This window comes from Thermobia domestica, chromosome 13, assembly GCF_964235325.1.
Source record: "Thermobia domestica chromosome 13, izTheDome1.hap1.1, whole genome shotgun sequence".
In the NCBI taxonomy this organism is placed as follows: domain Eukaryota; kingdom Metazoa; phylum Arthropoda; class Insecta; order Zygentoma; family Lepismatidae; genus Thermobia; species Thermobia domestica.
The window spans coordinates 5,620,811-5,636,111 of record NC_137466.1 but is presented as its reverse complement, the minus strand read 5'-3'; the positions used below and the strand labels follow the sequence as shown (position 1 = coordinate 5,636,111).

At 37.0% G+C, this 15,301-nt stretch overlaps 1 long non-coding RNA gene across 2 annotated transcripts in view; it reads left to right on the top strand.

The window, feature by feature from the left end:
* LOC145667994 (uncharacterized) overlaps positions 1-15,301 on the top strand; it is a 267,045-nt gene that overhangs the window by 138,156 nt on the left and 113,588 nt on the right. For both annotated transcript variants that reach the window (XR_014127934.1, XR_014127933.1), the window contains exon 2: positions 835-923. This is a non-coding gene — a long non-coding RNA (uncharacterized LOC145667994). The remainder of the gene's footprint in view (positions 1-834; positions 924-15,301) is intronic.

The window sequence follows — 15,301 nt, the reverse complement described above, 5'->3', positions numbered from 1 at the left end:
TCCGCAAAAAATGTATTTAATGTGAACCCGTTTACATACAGAAAGCCTTCAATATTAGAATTATGGAAGACAAATCTGGTCTCTTATAAGTAATTGGCAAACTATCAAAATCACCAGGAGTGGCCAGCACCTACTTCTCAGTGATTTCGTGCTCTGCATTTCGGACGAAGAAATTTGTCTGATGCGAAAGTAAAGGATTTGCAAAAGATTGTCACGTACGGTATATGCCACCACAATTTCGAGACTCTATGAAGGTATTCTGATTCTTACGCTACCATCAAGGATTACTGTTTTCTGCAATTCAACGTACCGAAAGAAGTCTAGACGCAGGGAGCGAAATTGAATCGCTAGTAGAGGAAGAAAGTGGTGACAATCAAGCGTCGTCACTATCAGCTTCGTCCACACTAAGAACTCTCTGACGAAGTTGCCATTCTTCCTTCCAACAATTATGTACGTAATGTTTCGACATATAACTAAAAAGTGATTTGTGGTATATGATCATTTACTAAATACTGAAACCGCATTCTAATACTCAAAGCAATGAATGCAAGTATTTTATCCCGAAAATTTGCAAGTCTTTATTTCCCAGTGCTTTAAATGCGGCACATTAGGTTCTTGTATGCACAGATAGAATTATACTAATATTACCAAGAAGCGATTATTGAACTAATGTTTAGAATTTTGTTATATCAAGTTAATCGGAGGTGAAGCACGTGGCATAGATCTCCAATTTTGACTTATCTCATTTTGGCCAATTTCTGACGTATACTGTTTCTCCGGCGCAGTATGACTAATTTTATTATCGTTTAATAATGTTACTTTTTCTCATTTCAGAATTTCATATATTATGATTTCATCCGTTTGTTCGGACAAGCTTTAGAGGAATTTTTCCAGACTGAAATTGGTTAGGAGAGAAACACATGGTAAGTACATAAGAAACCTCTCAAAATAATTTTGTCAACAGAAGGAACAAGAGGGGAAGAACTGAGAGAGTAGGTTATTAATGCATGCATCAACACGAATTGGATGTTGTGTCTGCATCTCGTAAAGTTCTCACCTCCGCCCATTGGCATTTCCTTTTCCCTTTTACTAACGAAAGAAATAACAAACACTACGCATTCTTTACCATTTTCCCTTCACAAACATTGTTAGATCGATATGGATTTTCAGTAATGATCATTCAAATATCAAAGGATAGTATCATTTTATCATCTACTAATCCATCATCTTGTCCCATACCTTCGGGAAGCAATAATAAAAAAGTTTATTTAGAGATATTCTGGAAGAAATTAAACTTGAAATAAATGAAAATCAAATTATGGAAATGAACTTGGAAAATACTTGATTTAAGACAAATCAGAAGAATTGCGACAGAATGAAACAAACAGCTAACAATTCTATATTGAATGTTTGATATCACTCAAAGTTAGCAAGAGCATCAACTAACAGCGATATATAACTTGTTATATTAGTATAGAGGTGTTTCATTCCATTCACTGATGACCACTGACTATTTTAGGGGCTAGGCTCTAAAATAAATATTCAAAGGCAGCAAATTTCCACCAAAGATCCCCACGTAGTGTCCTTACTGTTCGCTCGCAAACTATAAACAAATGCAGCAAATGTTGAATGTGATTACCACTCAGGAGACAAACGATGGCTCATTTTTATCTTTTACAATTAATCATGAAACATTTCAGAATGCAGCTTTTTGAAAAAAAAACTACAGAAGAGAATTAATTTAATGCAATAATTTAATATTCCCCTTCTATTTATATAGGACATCTTGCACAATATCAAAAACTGATCTATCCAAATTGTGCTTGCTAAACCTTAAAGCTCCAGATATGTGTTTTTTAAGTAAACCTTTGACAAAAGGTGTAACGATCTGTATGCTGTTTCATGTATCACGTCAGCACAAGTTCTCTCCATTGGATAAATTTCGAATGACTTCCAGAGCATATATCATCTTTTGCTAAAGATCTAGTTGTAAGCTCAAGAAATTGGAAGAGACATCTTTCGGATTTAAACATTCTTTCTCAAAAATTTACAGCGAGATCTCTAGAACGAATCCATCACACAACGAGTTGGATCTACTTGCATATAGAGTATCTGGGAAACAAATTAGAATTTCTTAGAATATAACTAGAAATTAAACATTTTAAGAAGCCGGTAGTTTGAAAAGTACAACTGATCTCTGCTCATAGTTCGGTAGTCGTAATAAGAATTAATCAAAATAAATCTAACCATTTGAGCTACTTCTTGTTTAGATTTCTAAATTAAAATGATATTTGAATCTTAATGGAGTCTTTTCTAATGCTAAAGAGCCACTCTAAATCTCTCTTTCTACATCATTTCAAAAGTAAATCTTTAATGTAAAGTTAAAAGTATTCTTCGAGTTTTAAACTGGCTACAATTCAGATAAAAAGAGGAAGGATTCGTTTCAAATTGCAGCATAAGATTAAAGGAAGTTATTGAGACGGTCTTCGATGAAGCAAAGTGAATTTATCCTTTTATCTACGTGTTAAGAATATTTCAATAATTTCTATTGAACCGAAAATTAAACCTGCTCATCAACATAAAAGACTTAAAAGGAATACATACTCAATCCGACAGGATATTGAAATTTAACTTTGGAATCTACTGTTGGCTATATATTACTTTGAAATTTGACTTCTACAAGATCGAGGCACCAAAGAGAATTATCAGTAACCTTTAACAGAAAGATGTCAGACACCAATATATAAAGCAATATACAATTATCACAATACTGAAGGTACACAACTATTTGGTTCAAACGTCTCGGAAAACACCATCATTCATGTAGAGCATTTTACGCCACTAAGCAACTTAGTATAGGAAAAATAAAGATGGATTATTGTCGGACACCATTTCTGTATTGGAAAATAAATAGCGTAGTTAGAAATCTACAATACACGTCTAAATAATTTCCGGCGATAACAACTTACTATGATGTGCATACCGTCATCCTGTTTTAAATCTGATACACTTTCTTACATTTTGAATTCAGTGGCCAATCAACAGTTTGAATTAATACATAAATATTATACAGAAAGGAATTTCTAATTAACAAAGGTATAAAAATTGGCTCAGGGAATGTTTTACTTTCTGAACATGGAACCTTATTTCGATTACAAAATAAAAATAACACTCGTTCCATTAAATGAGCAGACGCCAAGTGGGCCACAAAGTAAACAACTACGATATCCAGTTCTACCTATCTCAGCCAGTTGGAATTCGATATATTAGGAATCTTTCCTACAGACGATGTTCAACCAAACGCAATTCCTTCGCTGTCATGGTTTTCATAAGGTATTGTATTACCACATTTAGTTAATGACATCACCGCAGAAGATATCGAGAAATGTTCTTGTCGAAGATATTGCACGTGCCTCGGCTCATTTCCTTGTTTTTTTCCTCAGACACTCCGGCTACACTCAATGAGACTCGCGCGCTCAAGGAAGTAGCGACGACAATTTTTTTAGAAAAAAGCCTAAATACTGTTTACTAAAATTTTTAAATTTCAAAAATATATATGGAACAGCTAAAAGGTATTGAACATGTAACTATGTTCACAGCTGAAACAGTTTCTATTATGGTAGCTAAACATACGTACAATTGTAAGTTTTCAAGAATCTGCTTGTAATGCGATTGAAACGCTTTGTCTCTCCTCAAGATCTACTTCCAGTCTTCACCAATCTTGTCATATGAGCATACCTTTCTTCTCCATACGAAACAATCTTGGATAGCACAAATAGTATGGATAAAAATGAAATTAAATATGGCAAAAATTCGAACGTACAAGAATACTATTTCAGGCCTACTGAGATGAAACCCAATAGGGTAACCACTCACCTAGGCCAATCATTTACTACATATCATATAGAAACTATTAGTTGTAAATCTTTCATGTAAGACTAATCGAGGATGAATGACCCGCATGGGGAAACGGTCATTAGTTGTATTATCGAACGTTTCCTTTTAGAATTTAGAAACATATTAAACGCACTTTTCTCGCTGAGATAAACATCTAAAAATTTCCTGAGGTTACGGCTACATTTCAATGTTGGTTGGGCAGAAAATTAAAAAGGATCTGGAATGAATAGATCTTGAACGAAACTTATATTTGTTTGGTTTCAACATATTTTATGGTAAAATTTATTAGAAAACATTACAAAAATGTCTATTTCCTTTTATATCGAAAACTTGTAGTGTAGCATTATCGTAGAAAACTATAAATCTACAGCCTTGAGTTTGAATGTTTTTGTCAGAATTAATTTTGTCATGAAATTCTAATTACGCATTTTCATCGCAGTTATATTGTTGTCTTATCATTGATATATTATTAAGACAGGGGTCGCTCCGAAAGTGATGCCACCTATGTTTATTCTTGGATACTAATAGGAATACATAAATAACAACAGCAAAGCTAAAAGGAGCAATATTTCACCCACAGACTGTCATGTTTCCATTTAGTTCCCACTATTCGTTATGCACTTTTCGAAAAGATCAACCAGAGACTGTATGACGGGCTTGTAAAGATCGAAACCAGCTGAGGTTAACAACTTCCTTATATCCTTGAAAATAGCTTCTGGACTCCGGTTCGTAGTGATGACACCACGTCACATCTCCAGTGACGATGCTATCCTGAAAATTGTCACGTTTATCTTCGTATTGGTCCAGCAGGTCCCAACAAATTTCCATTCGCTGAGTTTCTTGATTGTCTGTTAGCATCCGCACCCATAACTCACAGACTTTGCGATAGCCAGCACTTTTCCAAGGCATTATAGCCGACATTCTGCATTGTACACAATTCTATGGTCGTTATCCGGCGATCAGTAAGGATAAGTTGATCAAGACGCACTTCATTGCGAGGGATGAGAGGTGTGCAGGGTAGACCGGCCAGGGGATTGTCATGAACACCCATTTCACCACCTTGAAAATGCCGTACTTCACGCTCCTCACATTCCTCACGTTTATTATATAATCTCCATAAACCTTTCTGAAGTATCGATGGATTTCAATCGGCACAAATCCTTCAGCAGTGAATTCAATCACACATCGTAGTTTTATACTGACGTCCATATCAGTCTCCATTTTGGAACACTCCTGTGCTGGCGCCAATTACCACAGTACAACGGAAAGAGCTATTAATAAAAGAGGAAGGTTGAAACATTAGCACTACACCAACGACATAAAAGGTCAACACAAAAAATAGAAAGCATTACGTTTGGAACGACGCTCGTAAAATCATTATTAACGATCATTCAGAACCATATAAGTTATCAATTCTAATTTAAATATCTTTTTGGGAAATACAATTAATATGTAATTTATGAAAGAATTACATTTAAAAGTCGTAAATTATTCTCTCTAAATAAATTTAGTAATATTTGAATGTAAACTGTTGACTCTGTATAGCCATAACGTTACTTGGGTATACTTTCCTTCGTCTCAGTCTTAAGTTCATTGTAATGCCAAAAATATCATATCACTCAGAGAATCCACACCAAATTTTAAACTAGGAGCCTATTCTACCTAAACCCAAAATAAATGTAGTTTACTGAAGGTAGTTTGTTTTAATACTGCTATCTCTAAATGATCCCTTTTTCCATTATATTTTCAATATGGTAATAGCAACATTAACATATGGTGTAACATATATTTCTTGGGAAAAATACGGGTATTACTGTAGAAATATTCGATTTCCCTTGTATTATTTATATTCAGTATATATACAATTCAAAATTTAATAATGATTGTTTCTCTTTATTTTCTATGGACAATGGAAAACAGTCATAACCTGGATTAATAAGACAGTCAGCAACCATTTCAAAATTCTGTTCAGCAGACGATTCCTCATTCTTCATTCAATGTAATTTTTTGTAACTTATATAACCTGATGTAACCGAATTGTTATTTAACTGAAGACAATTAAGTAAATCTCGAATTCCTTTTACCTTGCATTCTCCACAATTCCTACACGTGTGTACTTGGAATGTTTTCCGTATTTTCGACGGCCATCTTCCTTCTATGGATGGCATAGGATGGCATAGAACGTTACAGGACCCGCAAGAGCGGAGCAATACACGAGAAGCGGAGTAGTACACGAAGAGCGAGCCGTAGATATCAATTCCAACTTCCACGACCATTTGGTACAGAGGCTAAAACATGGAGACGACCAGTCGATGTCCAGTAGCTGAGGTACGGAACACGCATCCGAATCCTAAACACCCTAACAATCTTCCTATTCTTTCTACCCGAACCAACCCTCGACTTTCTTTTATAATATTTTTCCTATTTATTTCAATTCGCATGCCCATCAAACTAAAACACTCGTCGTCTTCTCAGATACCTCTCAATTTTACCAGTGTGCTATATTTCCCTAGTCAATGATTATCGTTTTTTCTTCCTTCAAAAGCGACCACGAAAGCATTCCACTCGAATGCGAAAGGGTAAGGCCACGTTTTTCATGATAAATGAGTATTTATAGAAACACTTTCACAAAACACACTGAGATGATTTTTGATTACAAACGAATTCCAACTTTCAACCGCGCAGTTCTACAAACCTACCTATGAAAATATGAGAAACAAATTTGCTAGTTTAAAAATATTTTTTTTTTTTGAAACAACTCTATAAGAGTAATATACAATTCCTGTTTATATGAAAAGCTCGATGACTAAACTTGTGAAATGTGAATAGATTTTGGGAAAGAAAAGTACTTTCATGCAAAAATCAGAACAACTTTCCCGATGGATTGTTCATTCATAACCCGTTGGAATATTCTCAGCTCAGTAATGCAATAGTTTAGTTAGAGCAGAAGAGTGTAGTATGATTTGCCATCCAGTATCTGAAAACGTTTTCTTATATGTATAATTTGTGGGCTTAAAAATGTTTAAATATTGTTTGACGGGAATCACATTTAACACTAGATATACTAATAACTATATATATATATATATATATATATATATATATATATATATATATATATATATATATATATATATATATATATATATATACAGAGAGAGAGAGAGAGAGTAAGTACTTTAAAAAGGATTTCTGTGCCACTGTTCTCACACTCAAAAATTATCAGGCCTGATTGATCCAGAGATCTCCATTTCTCAGTATCGCACGATACGTGATGCCACCTGTACCATCTAGAATATCCTCAAGCGACCAGTAAAGTACCGGAAGAAACTTGTTCTCTTTTACGACGTCTTTTTCAGTTGTATTCATTCTCTTTTATGACATCTTTTAACATAGCAGAGACTACAAACACATCACTTAACACGTAAGACAATGGACTATTTTCGCAAATATTAGACTGGTAATGATTTTAGAAGCCACAAATTCAACGCTTTTTTTAATTGTCTACAAGATTTCGTAAGAGAAGATGGTTTCTCTTCACAGTTTATCTACAATATGTACGAAACTGGCATAAATACGATTCCTCATAAAGTTCCAAACGGGTTGTTGACTAAAAATCGGTTGTGAATAAAATTGTATCTAGCGATTGTGGAGTTACCATCACAGTTGTTTCCTGCGTGAATGCATCTGTTTCCTTTATTTCACTTGTGTTGATATTTCCCAGAAAACAAAACAAAACCAGAGTTACTCGTTAGATCTCCACCTGGTTGTGTGGGAATGATATCGATTCTGGTTTAATCAACTCACATTTCGTAGAATGGCTGCATCATTACATCAACATATGCAATCAAATCCGGTGACGAAAATGGTTTTGTTAATTGCTGACAATCAGTCCTCTCACATTTCAATCGAGGCTATTGATTTCTGCAGGTAAAATGGGATTCTGTTCTTAAGTTTATCACCCCATACCAGCCATAATTTGCAACAGTTAGATCGCTTTTTTTGACTGATGAAATCCTGATATTAAACAGCGTGTGATAAATATATGCGACGTCATCCATCTCGCCCAATTATAAAATTTCAAGTTGCGAGTTTGTTCACAGAGGTTTACAACAAAGCTGCAACCATCAGTATTGCAATATCCGACTTTGAAGAAAGTGTAATTGTTCCACTGAATCCAGACTTGTTCACTGAAGAAGATTTTCTTCAACTACTGTGGATGTCGTTGCCCTAAATGTAGAAGCCGGCTCTGAAGATGGAAGCATTCCAGAAGCAACAAATCAAGCCAAAGACCTGAATAGAGGCCAATATATTTAATCGGAGGATTAACTGAAAGTAAACAGGAGCCCATGCGGCGAATCCACATCAAACACTCCTCTGCCGGTTGCTCGTTCTTTCCCACCTGTTACCAAATCTTCAACCAGCAACACTAGATTTTCACTAGAAGAAAGGAGGAACTCATGTGAACTGTCGTCCCAAACACTGCTCTGCTGGTTGCTTGTTCATCTCTTACCAAACCTTCAATTAGTAAAGCTGAATCTTCACGCGAGGTAAGCAGGACCGTATGCGGACCGTTCATATCATACACTTCTCTGTGGTTGTCAGTCCTCCTTCGTCTCCTATTAAACCCTCAACCTGTAAATCTTGATCTTCTTAAGGTCAATCAGAGAATTTGACATCCTCTCGTTTCAAATAGAACTTCTGAAAGGCGCTCTCCAAAGAGCAAATGTCAACTTGCTCCTATGGTTCACGAGTGTCCATTATGCAGTATTATCTACAGCAATACCCCAACAGAAGAATGGATACTGTGCGCAAGATACAATGAATGGTGGCATGAATAATGCACATCATATGAAGGAGTGGGCACCTTTATCTGTGATAAGTGTTAATGCTCCTTTGGGAACGTACTCTTGACCCTTGATTTCGTACTCTTGTCCCACATACTGGGGTATCAGTACGAATTTGAATATTTTCATTTTACGAGTTCTAGGCCCTCCAAGGATAGAGGCATATAAAAGTTGAGTTCACATTTCGTAGAGCAGAGTACTAGTTTTGTGATCCATGTAAAAGTTTGGTGTTGTAACTATTTTTTATACCACAATATATACGTTTAATTCGAATTTGCGTACTCTTGCCTCCCTTTCCTCTATTTTTAGTGTTTGAAGCATTCAATTATTATAACTTCCAATCAGATATCCGGATGGGCTTTACTAGACCCCACCTATGCAAAAGTATAAAATTTTTCAGTATGAGTTCTAGCATTAACATAGAAGCCCAGGCCGTTTTTTTTTTTTTTTGCAACCCTTATAATACATATGGTTTTGAATATCCTAATTACGAATATAATATTCTTTCTTACCTACGACTTACAGTTTAAGTGGGATATGTCCATTTATTAGAATTTTAACCGAATTGCATGGAATTCTGTACATAGAGGTTTTCGAACGTGCTATAATATTTGTTTTATTAAGTCTTACAGTTAAAGCGGAATACGGATTTTTTATAACAATTTTAACAGATTTGGATGAAACGCAGCAACTAAAAGTTTTCGAGCATGCTAATTACAAATAGGATATTTGCTTTTACCTACATTTAATAGTTTGTGTGAGATGCGCCCTTTTATAACAAATTTAAGCGATTTCGATAAAGCTCAGTATGTAGAGCTTTTCGTACATGCTGATAACGAATATAATACTTGATTTAACCTACGTCTTAAAGATAATATCGAATACGCCATTTTACAACAATTTAATCTGATTTCGGTGAAACGCAGTATATAGAGGTTTTCCAACGTGCTGATTACGATTTTGCATAGGTCGTACGCCTATGTTTGATACGCCTTTTTATAAGAATTTTATCCGATTTCAATGAAACTCGGTATAAAATATAGGAAATTTAGGCCCAAATTGGGCAAAGTGTGGAAAAATAGTATAACAAGCTGAAAATTGGTGGATGTGTTCTTTGGATACCCTGATTAACATACTCAAAATCCAAAAAAATCCCACCTGGGCAACATGCCGCCATCTTGGAGAATGGTCGCCGTTGATTTTTTTTAGGTTCCTTCTGAAGGCCATAACATCGGACACAAGAGAGATATTGATGTGCGGTTTGCGCGAGGTTATCGCAGACACTTCAGACTATTCACTGAAAACAACATTTAAACCTTTAATTGGAAATCTATGTAAACAAAGTATATAAAAATTACAACTGCGAAAATTTTTCGATACATATTTTTAATACAACTCGATTATCGCTGTTTTCCGTCCGTGTTATCAAAAAAAAAAGTACCAAGCAAGTATCTAGCAAAAGTTGTAGAGCACACAAAAGTACACAAGAATATATCCTAGTTTTGTCCAAAAACTCAAGTCTGAATGGTTTAATAGAGCGCGCAGTAAACGCGGCACCATGTGTAGTGCAGTATTTTTGTCTCCGGTTGTTATGTGCCTTTTTTAATCATATGAAAAGCAATCAAAACATTTGCACTTGAAAGTACAAAACTATATCTTCACAAATTATAAGTTCGTTAGTTTCTTACGTACGAGAAAACCAAGTATGTGGGTGTATTTATTTCCCCAAATATGGAAATGTAAATTTGATAAGCTAGGTTCTTTAATAGTGCATACATGGCAACGCGTAAATTTGGCAACAGCGTTAACACATGTTAGCGTTGTTGTATCTACAACGGTTCGAAGGTTTTGTTTGCAACTCTGTCTTTATATGCAGTTTCGACAGCGTTAAAAAAACTTGACTAGTGAACAGTGTTTGGTGGGATCAGTGGTTTTGGCTTGAAAATTAGTACCAAACTGTGGTAATTTTCGTGTTGAATAGGCTTTACAATGGATATGATGGATAGTGTTGTATGTGTGATATGCAAAGACCCGATATCCGAAAATGAGGCTGTGATCGTGACTAGAGAGTTAGAAGCTATTTGCTTCATAAGCTTAATTCGAGGAGATGACTTGCATAAGAGTTTAGTTGACAAAGAAAAAGTGACAGTGCATAATAAATGTAGGAAACACTACACACGTCGAATTAAGAAAGTTACAGGTAAGGGACAAGATTTTAGCATAAACCTACTTAAAAGTGTCGATGCGTTTGATTTGAAGGCACACTGCTTGCTGTGTGGAAAACCAACCCAGTTTGCCGAATCGAGAAAACATCCCGAATGTTTTCCCGCAGTTTGTTGTGTTACTACATTGCCATTCAAAAAAACTATCATTGCACAGGCAAAAAGAAGAAATGACGAATGGGGAAGCGAAGTTCTTCTACGGGTCTGCTCTGTGATTGACCTTGTTGCAGTTGAAGCTAAGTATCACCGAAAATGTTTTTCTACGTTTGCAGCGAAAAATCAAAATCGTCCATCTGTGGGTTATCACAGCAGGGGGCCTGAGTTGGTAAGGGATACAGCGTTTGCAAAACTGTGTGAATTCATGGAAAATAATGATGAGTGCCAATATTGTTTAGCCGATCTTCATCGCGTAATGAGTGAGTTGTCTCCTGGTGTAGGACTGTGCAGTGAAAGGCGCCTTAAAAAAGACTGAAGCAACATTTTGGCCCAAGAGTAATTCTTACACACATCAAAGACAAATCGGGCATCGTAGTGTCATTTAGAAGTGTAGTGAGCCGCGTACTAACGGACGAATGGTTTAAAAGAGTGGAAATTAATTTTTCGAATGAAAAGAAGAGAATAGTGCAAATGGCAGCAGCGATTATCAAAGAAGATATTTGTTCTGTTGTATACACGACTGATACATATCCATCAGCTGAAGACATTCGAAAAGGAGGTGCTGGCATGGTTCCCGAAAATTTAACTGTTTTTGGAAACAGTAACAACGAAGAAACATTACTGCAAATCACAAACACTGACCATAGCCCATGCAATTATATCAGCAGTACGGCCAAGATCATTCGTGTCACCAATTCAATTGAGTATATCAGTTTATTTGCATAGAAGGTTTCGGTGCCGCTCAATTATCGACTTTTCCATGCCATGGGATTGTGTTCATCTTACACTGAAGCGATTAAGTATGAATCTTCAGTAACGGAACATGCCCCGACATTAATAGACGACAGAGCTTTCGTTCATTATGTGTTTGATAACATAGATCACAACGTTAGCAGTGTTGACGGATATGGTCATTTTCATGTAATGGGTGGAATCGTCTGTGCAACGCCAGCTTCTTTCGTGAAAGTTGAAAATGAGGTTCTTCGTCCAGCATCAGTAGCTTCTTCCAACAATATCGGGAGATTACACAAAGATCAGGACGTATAACAAGCACTGCAAAAGTGGACTCAAGCATTTTGCTATGAAGGATGTTAGCATACTTAACATTAAGCCACAGAATGCTGAATTCGCTAGAAATATCGACTTGTTATGGATGTCTGGACCAAGTTGTAAAGTGTCAAATTTTGTACGATGGAGCTAATTTATGGAAACAATAATGCAATCTGAGGAGTGTGTGGAAATATCTGATGTACTACCACTTCCAATAGTGAAGCTTGAACCCAGTAACATGTCGACTATATACTCCTGTTTGCATCGGAGCAGGGCAAGAAACAAAATCAGTCATCATGTATCGTAATATTTGACCAGCCACTTTACGTTAAAGCTATGGACATCGTTTTAGCAGCAGATGTTGACAGCCCGCTCTCAAAAGTGATTGTACGTCTTGGAGGATTCCATTTGTTAATGTCGTTCATGGGTTCCGTTGGAAAAATTATGGAAGGCAGTGGTTTACAAGAGCTTTGGCAGCAACTATTTGCGAAAAACTCTGTAGTACATATGTTGACAGGACATTCTTACGCTAGAGGACTACGAGCTCACTTCTTAACTCAAAATGCTCTCTGCTTATTGCTTGTGACCAAAATCATTAACAATGAAGTGCTGTATGAAGAAAGACTGAAAGAAGTTAAAGAAGATTATGAACTTTTATTCCAGGGGAAGAAGAAAGTAGATGATGTTCTACGCACCGATGCAGTGAGAAAGCTTATTTCATCGATTAAAACAGCTTTAGAAGTAGAAGCTCTGAAAAGCAGGACAGGCTAACTATTAGTCCAGTACTTTAAGCAGGTAGAAATCATGCGTAATTTTGTTAGAGCAGAACGCACAGGGGATTGAGCACTGCACTTATTCAGCGTACAAAAAATGCTTCCCTATTTGCATGCCGGTGGCCATATTAATTATGCGAAATCTGCTCACATGTATTTTGCAGCAGATTACAAAGCTGAAATCATATTTGTCACCTTCCGACTATGAAGAATTCGTGAAGAAAGGATTTTTCACTGTACGACGGAAATCGAAATTCTGAAGCGGAGTTTTGTCAGACTTGACCATTGAGCAGGTTTTGATGAAGAATATAAAGACAACCGGAGGTTTAACTCGTGGTCGTGATATATCCGACTCTGTTCTCGCACGCTGGATACATTCAATGCTGGCATCAATTAAGGTACTGGATGCTTTGGAAGATTTCGCAGGTGTAGCTATCGCAATATCACAACAGCATGTAGAACTTGGACAAGCCTGTCGAAAAAGGACTTAAGGCACATATAAATATTCGCAATGTGGTTACGAACGCATTCTCCTTTTGAGAAACCTCCAGATTTTCTACTTTCTTTGGACAGTGGTGTTATAGCAGACGAAACGGTGAACAGTGATTCAGTTTAGGAGCAGGGAATTAAGACCTTAAAGAAGCTTGATGGGAAATCTTTTGCGGACATCAAGCTTCAACGGAAGACAAGGTAGCCACTCTTGCAGCAATGACGAATCCCATTGTTGTTCGGGGTGAATTGATTCCTGTGAATCCTAACCAGCTGTTGCATTGAATGGCATGCGTTGTTCGAAGTGAAGAGGAACTGCAAGGTTGTATGAACTACGAACTGCCATCGATGCCACCAGCACTCTTCGACGCAACTATGATTAGGAAAGGCACAAAGTCAACTTTAAGAGGTGTTATGGAGAAAATATGCACCCATCTGAAACCATTCCTGAAACTTCAAGCTTTGTTCTAGACGGAGGAGATTTACTGCATCGAGTTCACTGGCCAAGACCAGGGACTTTCAGTGATGTATGGCAGAGCTATGTTTCATTCATCAAAGCAAATTATAAAGGACAGGTTACGATAGTTTTTGATGGTTATACGGAATGTACAACAAAAGCCACAGAGAGCATGCGACGAAGATCACAACTTCCGTCTTCAGAAGTGCTGGTAGAGCTGCAAACTGAAGCAAGTACTTCACAGCATCAATTTATAGGAAATGAGGCCAACAAGGCAGGCTTTATAGCGCTTCTAGGATCACAATTAAAAGAAAATGGAATTGCTGTGATCAACGCTTCGGGTGATGCTGACCGTCTCATAGTAGTTACTGCTATCGAACTGGGAAAAAGTGAGGAAAACCCTGTCATTGTGGGCACAGACACCGACTTGCTAGTACTTCTTACGGCACTTGCACCAACAAATAATAACATTCGGTTGCTTATACCGGGCTCGAAGTCGCACCCCCAAAATTGTTCGAATCTACGAAATTGCAGCTGGCCCTGGGTGACATGTATAATCATATGCATTTCCTTCACGCAATATCTGGCTGTGACACCACATCGGCACCTTTCAAAAGAGGAAAAATACTCGCCTTTAAGACACTGGAAGCATCTCCAAACCTTCGCAAGAAAGTGGACATTTTTAATAAGACGAATGCAGCAGTTGATGAGATCGTGACGGCTGGTGAAGAATTTCTTGTCGCTACGTACGGTGGAAAAATTTCCGATGGCCTTAACAAAAGTCGATATAAGTGCTACGTCAGGACTGTTGCTAAACAGAAAATAGGTGCAACATTCGATTTAGCAACTCTTCCTCCAACATCAGCAGCAGCGAAGCAACATTGCTTCAGAGCGTATCATCAGGTTCAGGAGTGGCGTGGTGTGTCCATTCCTCCACTCGAATGGTTCTGGAAGAAAAACAGTAAAGGTGAGGTAATACCTGTCCCTAGCACTCAACCTCCAGCTCCAGATATGCTGATGAACCTTGTAAGCTGCAATTGCCACGTAGGGTGTGAAAAATATTGTGGTTGTCGGAAAGGTGGACTTCGATGCTCACCATTTTGCAGCAACTGTGCAATTGAGGGATGTAGAAATCAAAAGGATACTGCAGATTCAATTATCTATGAAGAAGAAAATGAAGGTGTGACCGATAACGAATTCCGAACCTGATATCAACCGCAAGCAAGCGACGTGAATGTTCTAAATCAGTAGGTTCCTTCAAAACAAAATGCTCGAAGTAAAGTATTTGGAAGTATTACCCATCTGGAACTTGTTTTGTTACATTCTTGTGCAACAGCTAACTAAGGCTAAGCAAGTGACACTGCGTTTACTGCGCGCTCTATTAAACCATTCAGACTTGAGTTTTTGGAC